The sequence below is a fragment of the Phyllobates terribilis genome, unplaced genomic scaffold (genome assembly GCF_046119375.1).
Source record: "Phyllobates terribilis strain yellow unplaced genomic scaffold, ASM4611937v1 Scaffold_986__1_contigs__length_492241, whole genome shotgun sequence".
NCBI classification, from domain to species: Eukaryota; Metazoa; Chordata; class Amphibia; order Anura; family Dendrobatidae; genus Phyllobates; species Phyllobates terribilis.
Window position 1 is genome coordinate 286,173 of NW_027363746.1, and position 17,200 is coordinate 303,372.

General features: G+C 45.2%; 13 non-coding genes across 13 annotated transcripts; all 13 read right to left on the minus strand.

The window, feature by feature from the left end:
• Window positions 1-807: 807 nt before the first annotated feature.
• LOC141241264 (U2 spliceosomal RNA) lies at window positions 808-998 on the minus strand. Its single transcript, XR_012306045.1, has one exon. It is a non-coding gene; the product is annotated as a U2 spliceosomal RNA (small nuclear RNA).
• Window positions 999-2,118: 1,120 nt separating this feature from the next.
• LOC141241111 (U2 spliceosomal RNA) lies at window positions 2,119-2,309 on the minus strand. The gene has a single exon (XR_012305897.1). It is a non-coding gene; the product is annotated as a U2 spliceosomal RNA (small nuclear RNA).
• Window positions 2,310-3,430: 1,121 nt separating this feature from the next.
• On the minus strand, window positions 3,431-3,621 carry LOC141241112 (U2 spliceosomal RNA). Its single transcript, XR_012305898.1, has one exon. It is a non-coding gene; the product is annotated as a U2 spliceosomal RNA (small nuclear RNA).
• Window positions 3,622-4,741: 1,120 nt separating this feature from the next.
• On the minus strand, window positions 4,742-4,932 carry LOC141241114 (U2 spliceosomal RNA). Its single transcript, XR_012305900.1, has one exon. It is a non-coding gene; the product is annotated as a U2 spliceosomal RNA (small nuclear RNA).
• A 1,122-nt stretch (window positions 4,933-6,054) lies between these two features.
• Window positions 6,055-6,245, minus strand: LOC141241274 (U2 spliceosomal RNA). Its single transcript, XR_012306054.1, has one exon. It is a non-coding gene; the product is annotated as a U2 spliceosomal RNA (small nuclear RNA).
• A 1,122-nt stretch (window positions 6,246-7,367) lies between these two features.
• LOC141241318 (U2 spliceosomal RNA) lies at window positions 7,368-7,559 on the minus strand. Its single transcript, XR_012306097.1, has one exon. It is a non-coding gene; the product is annotated as a U2 spliceosomal RNA (small nuclear RNA).
• A 1,118-nt stretch (window positions 7,560-8,677) lies between these two features.
• On the minus strand, window positions 8,678-8,867 carry LOC141241307 (U2 spliceosomal RNA). Its single transcript, XR_012306087.1, has one exon. It is a non-coding gene; the product is annotated as a U2 spliceosomal RNA (small nuclear RNA).
• A 1,121-nt stretch (window positions 8,868-9,988) lies between these two features.
• Window positions 9,989-10,180, minus strand: LOC141241319 (U2 spliceosomal RNA). The gene has a single exon (XR_012306098.1). It is a non-coding gene; the product is annotated as a U2 spliceosomal RNA (small nuclear RNA).
• Window positions 10,181-11,303: 1,123 nt separating this feature from the next.
• LOC141241115 (U2 spliceosomal RNA) lies at window positions 11,304-11,494 on the minus strand. Its single transcript, XR_012305901.1, has one exon. It is a non-coding gene; the product is annotated as a U2 spliceosomal RNA (small nuclear RNA).
• Window positions 11,495-12,614: 1,120 nt separating this feature from the next.
• On the minus strand, window positions 12,615-12,805 carry LOC141241226 (U2 spliceosomal RNA). The gene has a single exon (XR_012306008.1). It is a non-coding gene; the product is annotated as a U2 spliceosomal RNA (small nuclear RNA).
• A 1,122-nt stretch (window positions 12,806-13,927) lies between these two features.
• LOC141241116 (U2 spliceosomal RNA) lies at window positions 13,928-14,118 on the minus strand. The gene has a single exon (XR_012305902.1). It is a non-coding gene; the product is annotated as a U2 spliceosomal RNA (small nuclear RNA).
• Window positions 14,119-15,238: 1,120 nt separating this feature from the next.
• On the minus strand, window positions 15,239-15,429 carry LOC141241287 (U2 spliceosomal RNA). Its single transcript, XR_012306067.1, has one exon. It is a non-coding gene; the product is annotated as a U2 spliceosomal RNA (small nuclear RNA).
• A 1,121-nt stretch (window positions 15,430-16,550) lies between these two features.
• On the minus strand, window positions 16,551-16,741 carry LOC141241241 (U2 spliceosomal RNA). Its single transcript, XR_012306022.1, has one exon. It is a non-coding gene; the product is annotated as a U2 spliceosomal RNA (small nuclear RNA).
• Between the last annotated feature and the right edge of the window lie 459 nt (window positions 16,742-17,200).

Below are 17,200 nucleotides of genomic sequence, written 5' to 3' on the forward strand. Positions count from 1 at the left end.
AATTACCTCTCCTGCTGCTGCTGCTGCTGGCTGTCCAGCAGCAGACTGAAGGTGGCTGCTGCTGTGCGCAGGTATATAAAGGCTCAGAGCCTATTATGACACGCGCAGCCAGCGTTCCATTGCCACATTCCGTCTACTGCAGGCGGGATACCTGGATGGCTGAATGTCACTGAGAAGCTCACAGAGACCGCCATAAGCAACAGTTTAAAAGAATGCCACAGACTAATCAACCAAACTATTTGGGTTGGTTTCTCTTTTATAGTCTGCAGGCATTAAATGAAAGAAGTCAGTGTTCCAGCAGAGGGAGACAACGTTTCAGAAAAGGCATTGTAGCAAACCAAAAAAGAAATTTTAAGCGCAGCAGAGTAACCAGCTCACATACCTGTTAGCTCAGGTGAGTTTAAAAGGCTGCTGTTGATAACAAGGGCATTTGCTAAATAGATGGTGTGTGTGCAACAATATACTGAAAGGTCAATTATATTGTGCAGCTTATCTCACCACCTGTAGTTATTTAGGTGAAAGCTCCAAAATGCTTGCCTAATATGTCTGTTTATCCAAAAGGAAGTACAGAGGGAGAGCTAGATAGATAGCATTGCATTACATTACATTACATGGCAATGCAATGCACAGTTGCTGAAGTTGAACCAAAATGAGCTTGTCATCTGGCTTCTGCAACTTTTAGCATGAAAAATCCAATGAGGAGAAGAAAAGCAAAGCCAAAGAGTCCATCCCAAAATCCGACAAACAAGCAAAATGAACAAAAAGCATTGAATTCAATTCTTTCTGATTTTAGAAACTGCATTAAAGAAGGGGTGCACCGGTCCTGGAGATACTGCAATACCAGGTCAATGCGTGGAGTGGACAGAGCAAGCTCTTTTTCCATCTCCCTGTTCTAAAAATCCATTTAATATATGGTCCCCAGATAGGGGACGTATCAGATATTAAACTGATAAGAACAGATACTACACTTGATCTTAGCCAAACGGCCGAGAAGCGATAACCAGAATTGGTTTCCGACTACGGTGCCACCCAAGGATTCTGAAAAGTCCATTTGTGGAGATGGCCACCTGGACTCCCGTTAAGAAGACATGCTGTCAACCTCTAGATCCCTCACATGCCTGCACTTTTCGGCTTGCTGCTGCTGCAATCCACGCGTTTTAGATCTGCATAACTCCACCTCTTTTAGCACAGTACCCTCAACCCCCGGCTGTTCCCACCCGCCTCAACACTGTTGGAAGGGAGGAGAACCAATTAAGGCGGGGGGGGGGTGGAACGAGCAGCTGTCTACCCTTAGCAGGAGGGTTGCTGATTAATTACCTCTCCTGCTGCTGCTGCTGCTGGCTGTCCAGCAGCAGACTGAAGGTGGCTGCTGCTGTGCGCAGGTATATAAAGGCTCAGAGCCTATTATGACACGCGCAGCCAGCGTTCCATTGCCACATTCCGTCTACTGCAGGCGGGATACCTGGATGGCTGAATGTCACTGAGAAGCTCACAGAGACCGCCATAAGCAACAGTTTAAAAGAATGCCACAGACTAATCAACCAAACTTTTTGGGTTGGTTTCTCTTTTATAGTCTGCAGGCATTAAATGAAAGAAGTCAGTGTTCCAGCAGAGGGAGACAACGTTTCAGAAAAGGCATTGTAGCAAACCAAAAAAGAAATTTTAAGCGCAGCAGAGTAACCAGCTCACATACCTGTTAGCTCAGGTGAGTTTAAAAGGCTGCTGTTGATAACAAGGGCATTTGCTAAATAGATGGTGTGTGTGCAACAATATACTGAAAGGTCAATTATATTGTGCAGCTTATCTCACCACCTGTAGTTATTTAGGTGAAAGCTCCAAAATGCTTGCCTAATATGTCTGTTTATCCAAAAGGAAGTATAGAGGGAGAGCTAGATAGATAGCATTGCATTACATTACATTACATGGCAATGCAACGCACAGTTGCTGAAGTTGAACCAAAATGAGCTTGTCATCTGGCTTCTGCAACTTTTAACATGAAAAATCCAATGAGGAGAAGAAAAGCAAAGCCAAAGAGTCCATCCCAAAATCCGACAAACAAGCAAAATGAACAAAAAGCATTGAATTCAATTCTTTCTGATTTTAGAAACTGCATTAAAGAAGGGGTGCACCGGTCCTGGAGATACTGCAATACCAGGTCAATGCGTGGAGTGGACAGAGCAAGCTCTTTTTCCATCTCCCTGTTCTAAAAATCCATTTAATATATGGTCCCCAGATAGGGGACGTATCAGATATTAAACTGATAAGAACAGATACTACACTTGATCTTAGCCAAAAGGCCGAGAAGCGATAACCAGAATTGGTTTCCGACTACGGTGCCACCCAAGGATTCTGAAAAGTCCATTTGTGGAGATGGCCACCTGGACTCCCGTTAAGAAGACATGCTGTCAACCTCTAGATCCCTCACATGCCTGCACTTTTCGGCTTGCTGCTGCTGCAATCCACGCGTTTTAGATCTGCATAACTCCACCTCTTTTAGCACAGTACCCTCAACCCCCGGCTGTTCCCACCCGCCTCAACACCGTTGGAAGGGAGGAGAACCAATTAAGGCGGGGGGGGGGGTGGAACGAGCAGCTGTCTACCCTTAGCAGGAGGGTTGCTGATTAATTACCTCTCCTGCTGCTGCTGCTGCTGGCTGTCCAGCAGCAGACTGAAGGTGGCTGCTGCTGTGCGCAGGTATATAAAGGCTCAGAGCCTATTATGACACGCGCAGCCAGCGTTCCATTGCCACATTCCGTCTACTGCAGGCGGGATACCTGGATGGCTGAATGTCACTGAGAAGCTCACAGAGACCGCCATAAGCAACAGTTTAAAAGAATGCCACAGACTAATCAACCAAACTTTTTGGGTTGGTTTCTCTTTTATAGTCTGCAGGCATTAAATGAAAGAAGTCAGTGTTCCAGCAGAGGGAGACAACGTTTCAGAAAAGGCATTGTAGCAAACCAAAAAAGAAATTTTAAGCGCAGCAGAGTAACCAGCTCACATACCTGTTAGCTCAGGTGAGTTTAAAAGGCTGCTGTTGATAACAAGGGCATTTGCTAAATAGATGGTGTGTGTGCAACAATATACTGAAAGGTCAATTATATTGTGCAGCTTATCTCACCACCTGTAGTTATTTAGGTGAAAGCTCCAAAATGCTTGCCTAATATGTCTGTTTATCCAAAAGGAAGTATAGAGGGAGAGCTAGATAGATAGCATTGCATTACATTACATTACATGGCAATGCAATGCACAGTTGCTGAAGTTGAACCAAAATGAGCTTGTCATCTGGCTTCTGCAACTTTTAACATGAAAAATCCAATGAGGAGAAGAAAAGCAAAGCCAAAGAGTCCATCCCAAAATCCGACAAACAAGCAAAATGAACAAAAAGCATTGAATTCAATTCTTTCTGATTTTAGAAACTGCATTAAAGAAGGGGTGCACCGGTCCTGGAGATACTGCAATACCAGGTCAATGCGTGGAGTGGACAGAGCAAGCTCTTTTTCCATCTCCCTGTTCTAAAAATCCATTTAATATATGGTCCCCAGATAGGGGACGTATCAGATATTAAACTGATAAGAACAGATACTACACTTGATCTTAGCCAAAAGGCCGAGAAGCGATAACCAGAATTGGTTTCCGACTACGGTGCCACCCAAGGATTCTGAAAAGTCCATTTGTGGAGATGGCCACCTGGACTCCCGTTAAGAAGACATGCTGTCAACCTCTAGATCCCTCACATGCCTGCACTTTTCGGCTTGCTGCTGCTGCAATCCACGCGTTTTAGATCTGCATAACTCCACCTCTTTTAGCACAGTACCCTCAACCCCCGGCTGTTCCCACCCGCCTCAACACCGTTGGAAGGGAGGAGAACCAATTAAGGCGGGGGGGGGGGGGAACGAGCAGCTGTCTACCTTTAGCAGGAGGGTTGCTGATTAATTACCTCTCCTGCTGCTGCTGCTGCTGGCTGTCCAGCAGCAGACTGAAGGTGGCTGCTGCTGTGCGCAGGTATATAAAGGCTCAGAGCCTATTATGACACGCGCAGCCAGCGTTCCATTGCCACATTCCGTCTACTGCAGGCGGGATACCTGGATGGCTGAATGTCACTGAGAAGCTCACAGAGACCGCCATAAGCAACAGTTTAAAAGAATGCCACAGACTAATCAACCAAACTTTTTGGGTTGGTTTCTCTTTTATAGTCTGCAGGCATTAAATGAAAGAAGTCAGTGTTACAGCAGAGGGAGACAACGTTTCAGAAAAGGCATTGTAGCAAACCAAAAAAGAAATTTTAAGCGCAGCAGAGTAACCAGCTCACATACCTGTTAGCTCAGGTGAGTTTAAAAGGCTGCTGTTGATAACAAGGGCATTTGCTAAATAGATGGTGTGTGTGCAACAATATACTGAAAGGTCAATTATATTGTGCAGCTTATCTCACCACCTGTAGTTATTTAGGTGAAAGCTCCAAAATGCTTGCCTAATATGTTTGTTTATCCAAAAGGAAGTATAGAGGGAGAGCTAGATAGATAGCATTGCATTACATTACATTACATGGCAATGCAATGCACAGTTGCTGAAGTTGAACCAAAATGAGCTTGTCATCTGGCTTCTGCAACTTTTAACATGAAAAATCCAATGAGGAGAAGAAAAGCAAAGCCAAAGAGTCCATCCCAAAATCCGACAAACAAGCAAAATGAACAAAAAGCATTGAATTCAATTCTTTCTGATTTTAGAAACTGCATTAAAGAAGGGGTGCACCGGTCCTGGAGATACTGCAATACCAGGTCAATGCGTGGAGTGGACAGAGCAAGCTCTTTTTCCATCTCCCTGTTCTAAAAATCCATTTAATATATGGTCCCCAGATAGGGGACGTATCAGATATTAAACTGATAAGAACAGATACTACACTTGATCTTAGCCAAAAGGCCGAGAAGCGATAACCAGAATTGGTTTCCGACTACGGTGCCACCCAAGGATTCTGAAAAGTCCATTTGTGGAGATGGCCACCTGGACTCCCGTTAAGAAGACATGCTGTCAACCTCTAGATCCCTCACATGCCTGCACTTTTCGGCTTGCTGCTGCTGCAATCCACGCGTTTTAGATCTGCATAACTCCACCTCTTTTAGCACAGTACCCTCAACCCCCGGCTGTTCCCACCCGCCTCAACACCGTTGGAAGGGAGGAGAACCAATTAAGGCGGGGGGGGGGGGTGGAACGAGCAGCTGTCTACCCTTAGCAGGAGGGTTGCTGATTAATTACCTCTCCTGCTGCTGCTGCTGCTGGCTGTCCAGCAGCAGACTGAAGGTGGCTGCTGCTGTGCGCAGGTATATAAAGGCTCAGAGCCTATTATGACACGCGCAGCCAGCGTTCCATTGCCACATTCCGTCTACTGCAGGCGGGATACCTGGATGGCTGAATGTCACTGAGAAGCTCACAGAGACCGCCATAAGCAACAGTTTAAAAGAATGCCACAGACTAATCAACCAAACTTTTTGGGTTGGTTTCTCTTTTATAGTCTGCAGGCATTAAATGAAAGAAGTCAGTGTTCCAGCAGAGGGAGACAACGTTTCAGAAAAGGCATTGTAGCAAACCAAAAAAGAAATTTTAAGCGCAGCAGAGTAACCAGCTCACATACCTGTTAGCTCAGGTGAGTTTAAAAGGCTGCTGTTGATAACAAGGGCATTTGCTAAATAGATGGTGTGTGTGCAACAATATACTGAAAGGTCAATTATATTGTGCAGCTTATCTCACCACCTGTAGTTATTTAGGTGAAAGCTCCAAAATGCTTGCCTAATATGTCTGTTTATCCAAAAGGAAGTATAGAGGGAGAGCTAGATAGATAGCATTGCATTACATTACATTACATGGCAATGCAATGCACAGTTGCTGAAGTTGAACCAAAATGAGCTTGTTATCTGGCTTCTGCAACTTTTAACATGAAAAATCCAATGAGGAGAAGAAAAGCAAAGCCAAAGAGTCCATCCCAAAATCCGACAAACAAGCAAAATGAACAAAAAGCATTGAATTCAATTCTTTCTGATTTTAGAAACTGCATTAAAGAAGGGGTGCACCGGTCTTGGAGATACTGCAATACCAGGTCAATGCGTGGAGTGGACAGAGCAAGCTCTTTTTCCATCTCCCTGTTCTAAAAATCCATTTAATATATGGTCCCCAGATAGGGGACGTATCAGATATTAAACTGATAAGAACAGATACTACACTTGATCTTAGCCAAAAGGCCGAGAAGCGATAACCAGAATTGGTTTCCGACTACGGTGCCACCCAAGGATTCTGAAAAGTCCATTTGTGGAGATGGCCACCTGGACTCCCGTTAAGAAGACATGCTGTCAACCTCTAGATCCCTCACATGCCTGCACTTTTCGGCTTGCTGCTGCTGCAATCCACGCGTTTTAGATCTGCATAACTCCACCTCTTTTAGCACAGTACCCTCAACCCCCGGCTGTTCCCACCCGCCTCAACACCGTTGGAAGGGAGGAGAACCAATTAAGGCGGGGGGGGGGGTGGAACGAGCAGCTGTCTACCCTTAGCAGGAGGGTTGCTGATTAATTACCTCTCCTGCTGCTGCTGCTGCTGGCTGTCCAGCAGCAGACTGAAGGTGGCTGCTGCTGTGCGCAGGTATATAAAGGCTCAGAGCCTATTATGACACGCGCAGCCAGCGTTCCATTGCCACATTCCGTCTACTGCAGGCGGGATACCTGGATGGCTGAATGTCACTGAGAAGCTCACAGAGACCGCCATAAGCAACAGTTTAAAAGAATGCCACAGACTAATCAACCAAACTTTTTGGGTTGGTTTCTCTTTTATAGTCTGCAGGCATTAAATGAAAGAAGTCAGTGTTCCAGCAGAGGGAGACAACGTTATAGAAAAGGCATTGTAGCAAACCAAAAAAGAAATTTTAAGCGCAGCAGAGTAACCAGCTCACATACCTGTTAGCTCAGGTGAGTTTAAAAGGCTGCTGTTGATAACAAGGGCATTTGCTAAATAGATGGTGTGTGTGCAACAATATACTGAAAGGTCAATTATATTGTGCAGCTTATCTCACCACCTGTAGTTATTTAGGTGAAAGCTCCAAAATGCTTGCCTAATATGTCTGTTTATCCAAAAGGAAGTATAGAGGGAGAGCTAGATAGATAGCATTGCATTACATTACATTACATGGCAATGCAATGCACAGTTGCTGAAGTTGAACCAAAATGAGCTTGTCATCTGGCTTCTGCAACTTTTAACATGAAAAATCCAATGAGGAGAAGAAAAGCAAAGCCAAAGAGTCCATCCCAAAATCCGACAAACAAGCAAAATGAACAAAAAGCATTGAATTCAATTCTTTCTGATTTTAGAAACTGCATTAAAAGAAGGGGTGCACCGGTCCTGGAGATACTGCAATACCAGGTCAATGCGTGGCGTGGACAGAGCAAGCTCTTTTTCCATCTCCCTGTTCTAAAAATCCATTTAATATATGGTCCCCAGATAGGGGACGTATCAGATATTAAACTGATAAGAACAGATACTACACTTGATCTTAGCCAAAAGGCCGAGGAAGCGATAACCAGAATTGGTTTCCGACTACGGTGCCACCCAAGGATTCTGAAAAGTCCATTTGTGGAGATGGCCACCTGGACTCCCGTTAAGAAGACATGCTGTCAACCTCTAGATCCCTCACATGCCTGCACTTTTCGGCTTGCTGCTGCTGCAATCCACGCGTTTTAGATCTGCATAACTCCACCTCTTTTAGCACAGTACCCTCAACCCCCGGCTGTTCCCACCCGCCTCAACACCGTTGGAAGGGAGGAGAACCAATTAAGGCGGGGGGGGGTGGAACGAGCATCTGTCTACCTTAGCAGGAGGGTTGCTGATTAATTACCTCTCCTGCTGCTGCTGCTGCTGGCTGTCCAGCAGCAGACTGAAGGTGGCTGCTGCTGTGCGCAGGTATATAAAGGCTCAGAGCCTATTATGACACGCGCAGCCAGCGTTCCATTGCCACATTCCGTCTACTGCAGGCGGGATACCTGGATGGCTGAATGTCACTGAGAAGCTCACAGAGACCGCCATAAGCAACAGTTTAAAAGAATGCCACAGACTAATCAACCAAACTTTTTGGGTTGGTTTCTCTTTTATAGTCTGCAGGCATTAAATGAAAGAAGTCAGTGTTCCAGCAGAGGGAGACAACGTTTCAGAAAAGGCATTGTAGCAAACCAAAAAAGAAATTTTAAGCGCAGCAGAGTAACCAGCTCACATACCTGTTAGCTCAGGTGAGTTTAAAAGGCTGCTGTTGATAACAAGGGCATTTGCTAAATAGATGGTGTGTGTGCAACAATATACTGAAAGGTCAATTATATTGTGCAGCTTATCTCACCACCTGTAGTTATTTAGGTGAAAGCTCCAAAATGCTTGCCTAATATGTCTGTTTATCCAAAAGGAAGTATAGAGGGAGAGCTAGATAGATAGCATTGCATTACATTACATTACATGGCAATGCAATGCACAGTTGCTGAAGTTGAACCAAAATGAGCTTGTCATCTGGCTTCTGCAACTTTTAACATGAAAAATCCAATGAGGAGAAGAAAAGCAAAGCCAAAGAGTCCATCCCAAAATCCGACAAACAAGCAAAATGAACAAAAAGCATTGAATTCAATTCTTTCTGATTTTAGAAACTGCATTAAAGAAGGGGTGCACCGGTCCTGGAGATACTGCAATACCAGGTCAATGCGTGGTGTGGACAGAGCAAGCTCTTTTTCATCTCCCTGTTCTAAAAATCCATTTAATATATGGTCCCCAGATAGGGGACGTATCAGATATTAAACTGATAAGAACAGATACTACACTTGATCTTAGCCAAAAGGCCGAGAAGCGATAACCAGAATTGGTTTCCGACTACGGTGCCACCCAAGGATTCTGAAAAGTCCATTTGTGGAGATGGCCACCTGGACTCCCGTTAAGAAGACATGCTGTCAACCTCTAGATCCCTCACATGCCTGCACTTTTCGGCTTGCTGCTGCTGCAATCCACGCGTTTTAGATCTGCATAACTCCACCTCTTTTAGCACAGTACCCTCAACCCCCGGCTGTTCCCACCCGCCTCAACACCGTTGGAAGGGAGGAGAACCAATTAAGGCGGGGGGGGGGGTGGAACGAGCAGCTGTCTACCCTTAGCAGGAGGGTTGCTGATTAATTACCTCTCCTGCTGCTGCTGCTGCTGGCTGTCCAGCAGCAGACTGAAGGTGGCTGCTGCTGTGCGCATGTATATAAAGGCTCAGAGCCTATTATGACACGCGCAGCCAGCGTTCCATTGCCACATTCCGTCTACTGCAGGCGGGATACCTGGATGGCTGAATGTCACTGAGAAGCTCACAGAGACCGCCATAAGCAACAGTTTAAAAGAATGCCACAGACTAATCAACCAAACTTTTTTGGGTTGGTTTCTCTTTTATAGTCTGCAGGCATTAAATGAAAGAAGTCAGTGTTCCAGCAGAGGGAGACAACGTTTCAGAAAAGGCATTGTAGCAAACCAAAAAAGAAATTTTAAGCGCAGCAGAGTAACCAGCTCACATACCTGTTAGCTCAGGTGAGTTTAAAAGGCTGCTGTTGATAACAAGGGCATTTGCTAAATAGATGGTGTGTGTGCAACAATATACTGAAAGGTCAATTATATTGTGCAGCTTATCTCACCACCTGTAGTTATTTAGGTGAAAGCTCCAAAATGCTTGCCTAATATGTCTGTTTATCCAAAAGGAAGTATAGAGGGAGAGCTAGATAGATAGCATTGCATTACATTACATTACATGGCAATGCAATGCACAGTTGCTGAAGTTGAACCAAAATGAGCTTGTCATCTGGCTTCTGCAACTTTTAACATGAAAAATCCAATGAGGAGAAGAAAAGCAAAGCCAAAGAGTCCATCCCAAAATCCGACAAACAAGCAAATGAACAAAAAGCATTGAATTCAATTCTTTCTGATTTTAGAAACTGCATTAAAGAAGGGGTGCACCGGTCCTGGAGATACTGCAATACCAGGTCAATGCGTTGGAGTGGACAGAGCAAGCTCTTTTTTCCATCTCCCTGTTCTAAAAATCCATTTAATATATGGTCCCCAGATAGGGACGTATCAGATATTAAACTGATAAGAACAGATACTACACTTGATCTTAGCCAAAAGGCCGAGAAGCGATAACCAGAATTGGTTTCCGACTACGGTGCCACCCAAGGATTCTGAAAAGTCCATTTGTGGAGATGGCCACCTGGACTCCCGTTAAGAAGACATGCTGTCAACCTCTAGATCCCTCACATGCCTGCACTTTTCGGCTTGCTGCTGCTGCAATCCACGCGTTTTAGATCTGCATAACTCCACCTCTTTTTAGCACAGTACCCTCAACCCCCGGCTGTTCCCACCCGCCTCAACACCGTTGGAAGGGAGGAGAACCAATTAAGGCGGGGGGGGGGTGGAACGAGCAGCTGTCTACCCTTAGCAGGAGGGTTTGCTGATTAATTACCTCTCCTGCTGCTGCTGCTGCTGGCTGTCCAGCAGCAGACTGAATGTGGCTGCTGCTGTGCGCAGGTATATAAAGGCTCAGAGCCTATTATGACACGCGCAGCCAGCGTTCCATTGCCACATTCCGTCTACTGCAGGCGGGATACCTGGATGGCTGAATGTCACTGAGAAGCTCACAGAGACCGCCATAAGCAACAGTTTAAAAGAATGCCACAGACTAATCAACCAAACTTTTTGGGTTGGTTTCTCTTTTATAGTCTGCAGGCATTAAATGAAAGAAGTCAGTGTTCCAGCAGAGGGAGACAACGTTTCAGAAAAGGCATTGTAGCAAACCAAAAAAGAAATTTTTAAGCGCAGCAGAGTAACCAGCTCACATACCTGTTAGCTCAGGTGAGTTTAAAAGGCTGCTGTTGATAACAAGGGCATTTGCTAAATAGATGGTGTGTGTGCAACAATATACTGAAAGGTCAATTATATTGTGCAGATTATCTCACCACCTGTAGTTATTTAGGTGAAAGCTCCAAAATGCTTGCCTAATATGTCTGTTTATCCAAAAGGAAGTATAGAGGGAGAGCTAGATAGATAGCATTGCATTACATTACATTACATGGCAATGCAATGCAGAGTTGCTGAAGTTGAACCAAAATGGAGCTTGTCATCTGGCTTCTGCAACTTTTAACATGAAAAATCCAATGAGGAGAAGAAAAGCAAAGCCAAAGAGTCATCCCAAAATCCGACAAACAAGCAAAATGAACAAAAAGCATTGAATTCAATTCTTTCTGATTTTAGAAACTGCATTAAAGAAGGGGTGCACCGGTCCTGGAGATACTGCAATACCAGGTCAATGCGTGGAGTGGACAGAGCAAGCTCTTTTTCCATCTCCCTGTTCTAAAAATCCATTTAATATATGGTCCCCAGATAGGGGACGTATCAGATATTAAACTGATAAGAACAGATACTACACTTGATCTTAGCCAAAAGGCCGAGAAGCGATAACCAGAATTGGTTTCCGACTACGGTGCCACCCAAGGATTCTGAAAAGTCCATTTGTGGAGATGGCCACCTGGACTCCCGTTAAGAAGACATGCTGTCAACCTCTAGATCCCTCACATGCCTGCACTTTTCGGCTTGCTGCTGCTGCAATCCACGCGTTTTAGATCTGCATAACTCCACCTCTTTTAGCACAGTACCCTCAACCCCCGGCTGTTCCCACCCGCCTCAACACCGTTGGAAGGGAGGAGAACCAATTAAGGGGGGGGGGGGGGTGGGACGAGCAGCTGTCTACCCTTAGCAGGAGGGTTGCTGATTAATTACCTCTCCTGCTGCTGCTGCTGCTGGCTGTCCAGCAGCAGACTGAAGGTGGCTGCTGCTGTGCGCAGGTATATAAAGGCTCAGAGCCTATTTATGACACGCGCAGCCAGCGTTCCATTGCCACATTCCGTCTACTGCAGGCGGGATACCTGGATGGCTGAATGTCACTGAGAAGCTCACAGAGACCGCATAAGCAAGAGTTTAAAAGAATGCCACAGACTAATCAACCAAACTTTTTGGGTTGGTTTCTCTTTTATAGTCTGCAGGGCATTAAATGAAAAGAAGTCAGTGTTCCAGCAGAGGGAGACAACGTTCAGAAAAGGCATTGTAGCAAACCAAAAAAGAAATTTTAAGCGCAGCAGAGTAACCAGCTCACATACCTGTTAGCTCAGGTGAGTTTAAAAGGCTGCTGTTGATAACAAGGGCATTTGCTAAATAGATGGTGTGTGTGCAACAATATACTGAAAGGTCAATTATATTGTGCAGCTTATCTCACCACCTGTAGTTATTTAGGTGAAAGCTCCAAAATGCTTGCCTAATATGTCTGTTTATCCAAAAGGAAGTATAGAGGGAGAGCTAGATAGATAGCATTGCATTACATTACATTACATGGCAATGCAATGCACAGTTGCTGAAGTTGAACCAAAATGAGCTTGTCATCTGGCTTCTGCAACTTTTAACATGAAAAATCCAATGAGGAGAAGAAAAGCAAAGCCAAAGAGTCCATCCCAAAATCCGACAAACAAGCAAAATGAACAAAAAGCATTGAATTCAATTCTTTCTGATTTTAGAACTGCATTAAAGAAGGGTGCACCGGTCCTGGAGATACTGCAATACCAGGTCAATGCGTGGAGTGGACAGAGCAAGCTCTTTTTCCATCTCCCTGTTCTAAAAATCCATTTAATATATGGTCCCCAGATAGGGGACGTATCAGATATTAAACTGATAAGAACAGATACTACACTTGATCTTAGCCAAAAGGCCGAGAAGCGATAACCAGAATTGGTTTCCGACTACGGTGCCACCCAAGGATTTCTGAAAAGTCCATTTGTGGAGATGGCCACCTGGACTCCCGTTAAGAAGACATGCTGTCAACCTCTAGATCCCTCACATGCCTGCACTTTTCGGCTTGCTGCTGCTGCAATCCACGCGTTTTAGATCTGCATAACTCCACCTCTTTTAGCACAGTACCCTCAACCCCCGGCTGTTCCCACCCGCCTCAACACCGTTGGAAGGGAGGAGAACCAATTAAGGCGGGGGGGGGGGGGTGGAACGAGCAGCTGTCTACCCTTAGCAGGAGGGTTGCTGATTAATTACCTCTCTGCTGCTGCTGCTGCTGGCTGTCCAGCAGCAGACTGAAGGTGGCTGCTGCTGTGCGCAGGTATATAAAGGCTCAGAGCCTATTATGACACGCGCAGCCAGCGTTCCATTGCCACATTCCGTCTACTGCAGGCGGGATACCTGGATGGCTGAATGTCACTGAGAAGCTCACAGAGACCGCCATAAGCAACAGTTTAAAAGAATGCACAGACTAATCAACCAAACTTTTTGGGTTGGTTTCTCTTTTATAGTCTGCAGGCATTAAATGAAAGAAGTCAGTGTTCCAGCAGAGGGAGACAACGTTTCAGAAAAGGCATTGTAGCAAACCAAAAAAGAAATTTTAAGCGCAGCAGAGTAACCAGCTCACATACCTGTTAGCTCAGGTGAGTTTAAAAGGCTGCTGTTGATAACAAGGGCATTTGCTAAATAGATGGTGTGTGTGCAACAATATACTGAAAGGTCAATTATATTGTGCAGCTTATCTCACCACCTGTAGTTATTTAGGTGAAAGCTCCAAAATGCTTGCCTAATATGTCTGTTTATCCAAAAGGAAGTATAGAGGGAGAGCTAGATAGATAGCATTGCATTACATTACATTACATGGCAATGCAATGCACAGTTGCTGAAGTTGAACCAAAATGAGCTTGTCATCTGGCTTCTGCAACTTTTAACATGAAAAATCCAATGAGGAGAAGAAAAGCAAAGCCAAAGAGTCCATCCCAAAATCCGACAAACAAGCAAAATGAACAAAAAGCATTGAATTCAATTCTTTCTGATTTTAGAAACTGCATTAAAGAAGGGGTGCACCGGTCCTGGAGATACTGCAATACCAGGTCAATGCGTGGAGTGGACAGAGCAAGCTCTTTTTCCATCTCCCTGTTCTAAAAATCCATTTAATATATGGTCCCCAGATAGGGGACGTATCAGATATTAAACTGATAAGAACAGATACTACACTTGATCTTAGCCAAAAGGCCGAGAAGCGATAACCAGAATTGGTTTCCGACTACGGTGCCACCCAAGGATTCTGAAAAGTCCATTTGTGGAGATGGCCACCTGGACTCCCGTTAAGAAGACATGCTGTCAACCTCTAGATCCCTCACATGCCTGCACTTTTCGGCTTGCTGCTGCTGCAATCCACGCGTTTTAGATCTGCATAACTCCACCTCTTTTAGCACAGTACCCTCAACCCCCGGCTGTTCCCACCCGCCTCAACACCGTTGGAAGGGAGGAGAACCAATTAAGGCGGGGGGGGGGTGGAACGAGCAGCTGTCTACCCTTAGCAGGAGGGTTGCTGATTAATTACCTCTCCTGCTGCTGCTGCTGCTGGCTGTCCAGCAGCAGACTGAAGGTGGCTGCTGCTGTGCGCAGGTATATAAAGGCTCAGAGCCTATTATGACACGCGCAGCCAGCGTTCCATTGCCACATTCCATCTACTGCAGGCGGGATACCTGGATGGCTGAATGTCACTGAGAAGCTCACAGAGACCGCCATAAGCAACAGTTTAAAAGAATGCCACAGACTAATCAACCAAACTTTTTGGGTTGGTTTCTCTTTTATAGTCTGCAGGCATTAAATGAAAGAAGTCAGTGTTCCAGCAGAGGGAGACAACGTTTCAGAAAAGGCATTGTAGCAAACCAAAAAAGAAATTTTAAGCGCAGCAGAGTAACCAGCTCACATACCTGTTAGCTCAGGTGAGTTTAAAAGGCTGCTGTTGATAACAAGGGCATTTGCTAAATAGATGGTGTGTGTGCAACAATATACTGAAAGGTCAATTATATTGTGCAGCTTATCTCACCACCTGTAGTTATTTAGGTGAAAGCTCCAAAATGCTTGCCTAATATGTCTGTTTATCCAAAAGGAAGTATAGAGGGAGAGCTAGATAGATAGCATTGCATTACATTACATTACATGGCAATGCAATGCACAGTTGCTGAAGTTGAACCAAAATGAGCTTGTCATCTGGCTTCTGCAACTTTTAACATGAAAAATCCAATGAGGAGAAGAAAAGCAAAGCCAAAGAGTCCATCCCAAAATCCGACAAACAAGCAAAATGAACAAAAAGCATTGAATTCAATTCTTTCTGATTTTAGAAACTGCATTAAAGAAGGGGTGCACCGGTTCTGGAGATACTGCAATACCAGGTCAATGCATGGAGTGGACAGAGCAAGCTCTTTTTCCATCTCCCTGTTCTAAAAATCCATTTAATATATGGTCCCCAGATAGGGGACGTATCAGATATTAAACTGATAAGAACAGATACTACACTTGATCTTAGCCAAAAGGCCGAGAAGCGATAACCAGAATTGGTTTCCGACTACGGTGCCACCCAAGGATTCTGAAAAGTCCATTTGTGGAGATGGCCACCTGGACTCCCGTTAAGAAGACATGCTGTCAACCTCTAGATCCCTCACATGCCTGCACTTTTCGGCTTGCTGCTGCTGCAATCCACGCGTTTTAGATCTGCATAACTCCACCTCTTTTAGCACAGTACCCTCAACCCCCGGCTGTTCCCAACCGCCTCAACACCGTTGGAAGGGAGGAGAACCAATTAAGGCGGGGGGGGTGGTGGAACGAGCAGCTGTCTACCCTTAGCAGGAGGGTTGCTGATTAATTACCTCTCCTGCTGCTGCTGCTGCTGGCTGTCCAGCAGCAGACTGAAGGTGGCTGCTGCTGTGCGCAGGTATATAAAGGCTCAGAGCCTATTATGACACGCGCAGCCAGCGTTCCATTGCCACATTCCGTCTACTGCAGGCGGGATACCTGGATGGCTGAATGTCACTGAGAAGCTCACAGAGACCGCCATAAGCAACAGTTTAAAAGAATGCCACAGACTAATCAACCAAACTTTTTGGGTTGGTTTCTCTTTTATAGTCTGCAGGCATTAAATGAAAGAAGTCAGTGTTCCAGCAGAGGGAGACAACATTTCAGAAAAGGCATTGTAGCAAACCAAAAAAGAAATTTTAAGCGCAGCAGAGTAACCAGCTCACATACCTGTTAGCTCAGGTGAGTTTAAAAGGCTGCTGTTGATAACAAGGGCATTTGCTAAATAGATGGTGTGTGTGCAACAATATACTGAAAGGTCAATTATATTGTGCAGCTTATCTCACCACCTGTAGTTATTTAGGTGAAAGCTCCAAAATGCTTGCCTAATATGTCTGTTTATCCAAAAGGAAGTATAGAGGAAGAGCTAGATAGATAGCTTTGCATTACATTACATTACATGGCAATGCAATGCACAGTTGCTGAAGTTGAACCAAAATGAGCTTGTCATCTGGCTTCTGCAACTTTTAACATGAAAAATCCAATGAGGAGAAGAAAAGCAAAGCCAAAGAGTCCATCCCAAAATCCGACAAACAAGCAAAATGAACAAAAAGCATTGAATTCAATTCTTTCTGATTTTAGAAACTGCATTAAAGAAGGGGTGCACCGGTCCTGGAGATACTGAAATACCAGGTCAATGCGTGGAGTGGACAGAGCAAGCTCTTTTTCCATCTCCCTGTTCTAAAAATCCATTTAATATATGGTCCCCAGATAGGGGACGTATCAGATATTAAACTGATAAGAACAGATACTACACTTGATCTTAGCCAAAAGGCCGAGAAGCGATAACCAGAATTGGTTTCCGACTACGGTGCCACCCAAGGATTCTGAAAAGTCCATTTGTGGAGATGGCCACCTGGACTCCCGTTAAGAAGACATGCTGTCAACCTCTAGATCCCTCACATGCCTGCACTTTTCGGCTTGCTGCTGCTGCAATCCACGCGTTTTAGATCTGCATAACTCCACCTCTTTTAGCACAGTACCCTCAACCCCCGGCTGTTCCCACCCGCCTCAACACCGTTGGAAGGGAGGAGAACCAATTAAGGCGGGGGGGGGGGGTGGAACGAGCAGCTGTCTACCCTTAGCAGGAGGGTTGCTGATTAATTACCTCTCCTGCTGCTGCTGCTGCTGGCTGTCCAGCAGCAGACTGAAGGTGGCTGCTGCTGTGCGCAGGTATATAAAGGCTCAGAGCCTATTATGACACGCGCAGCCAGCGTTCCATTGCCACATTCCGTCTACTGCAGGC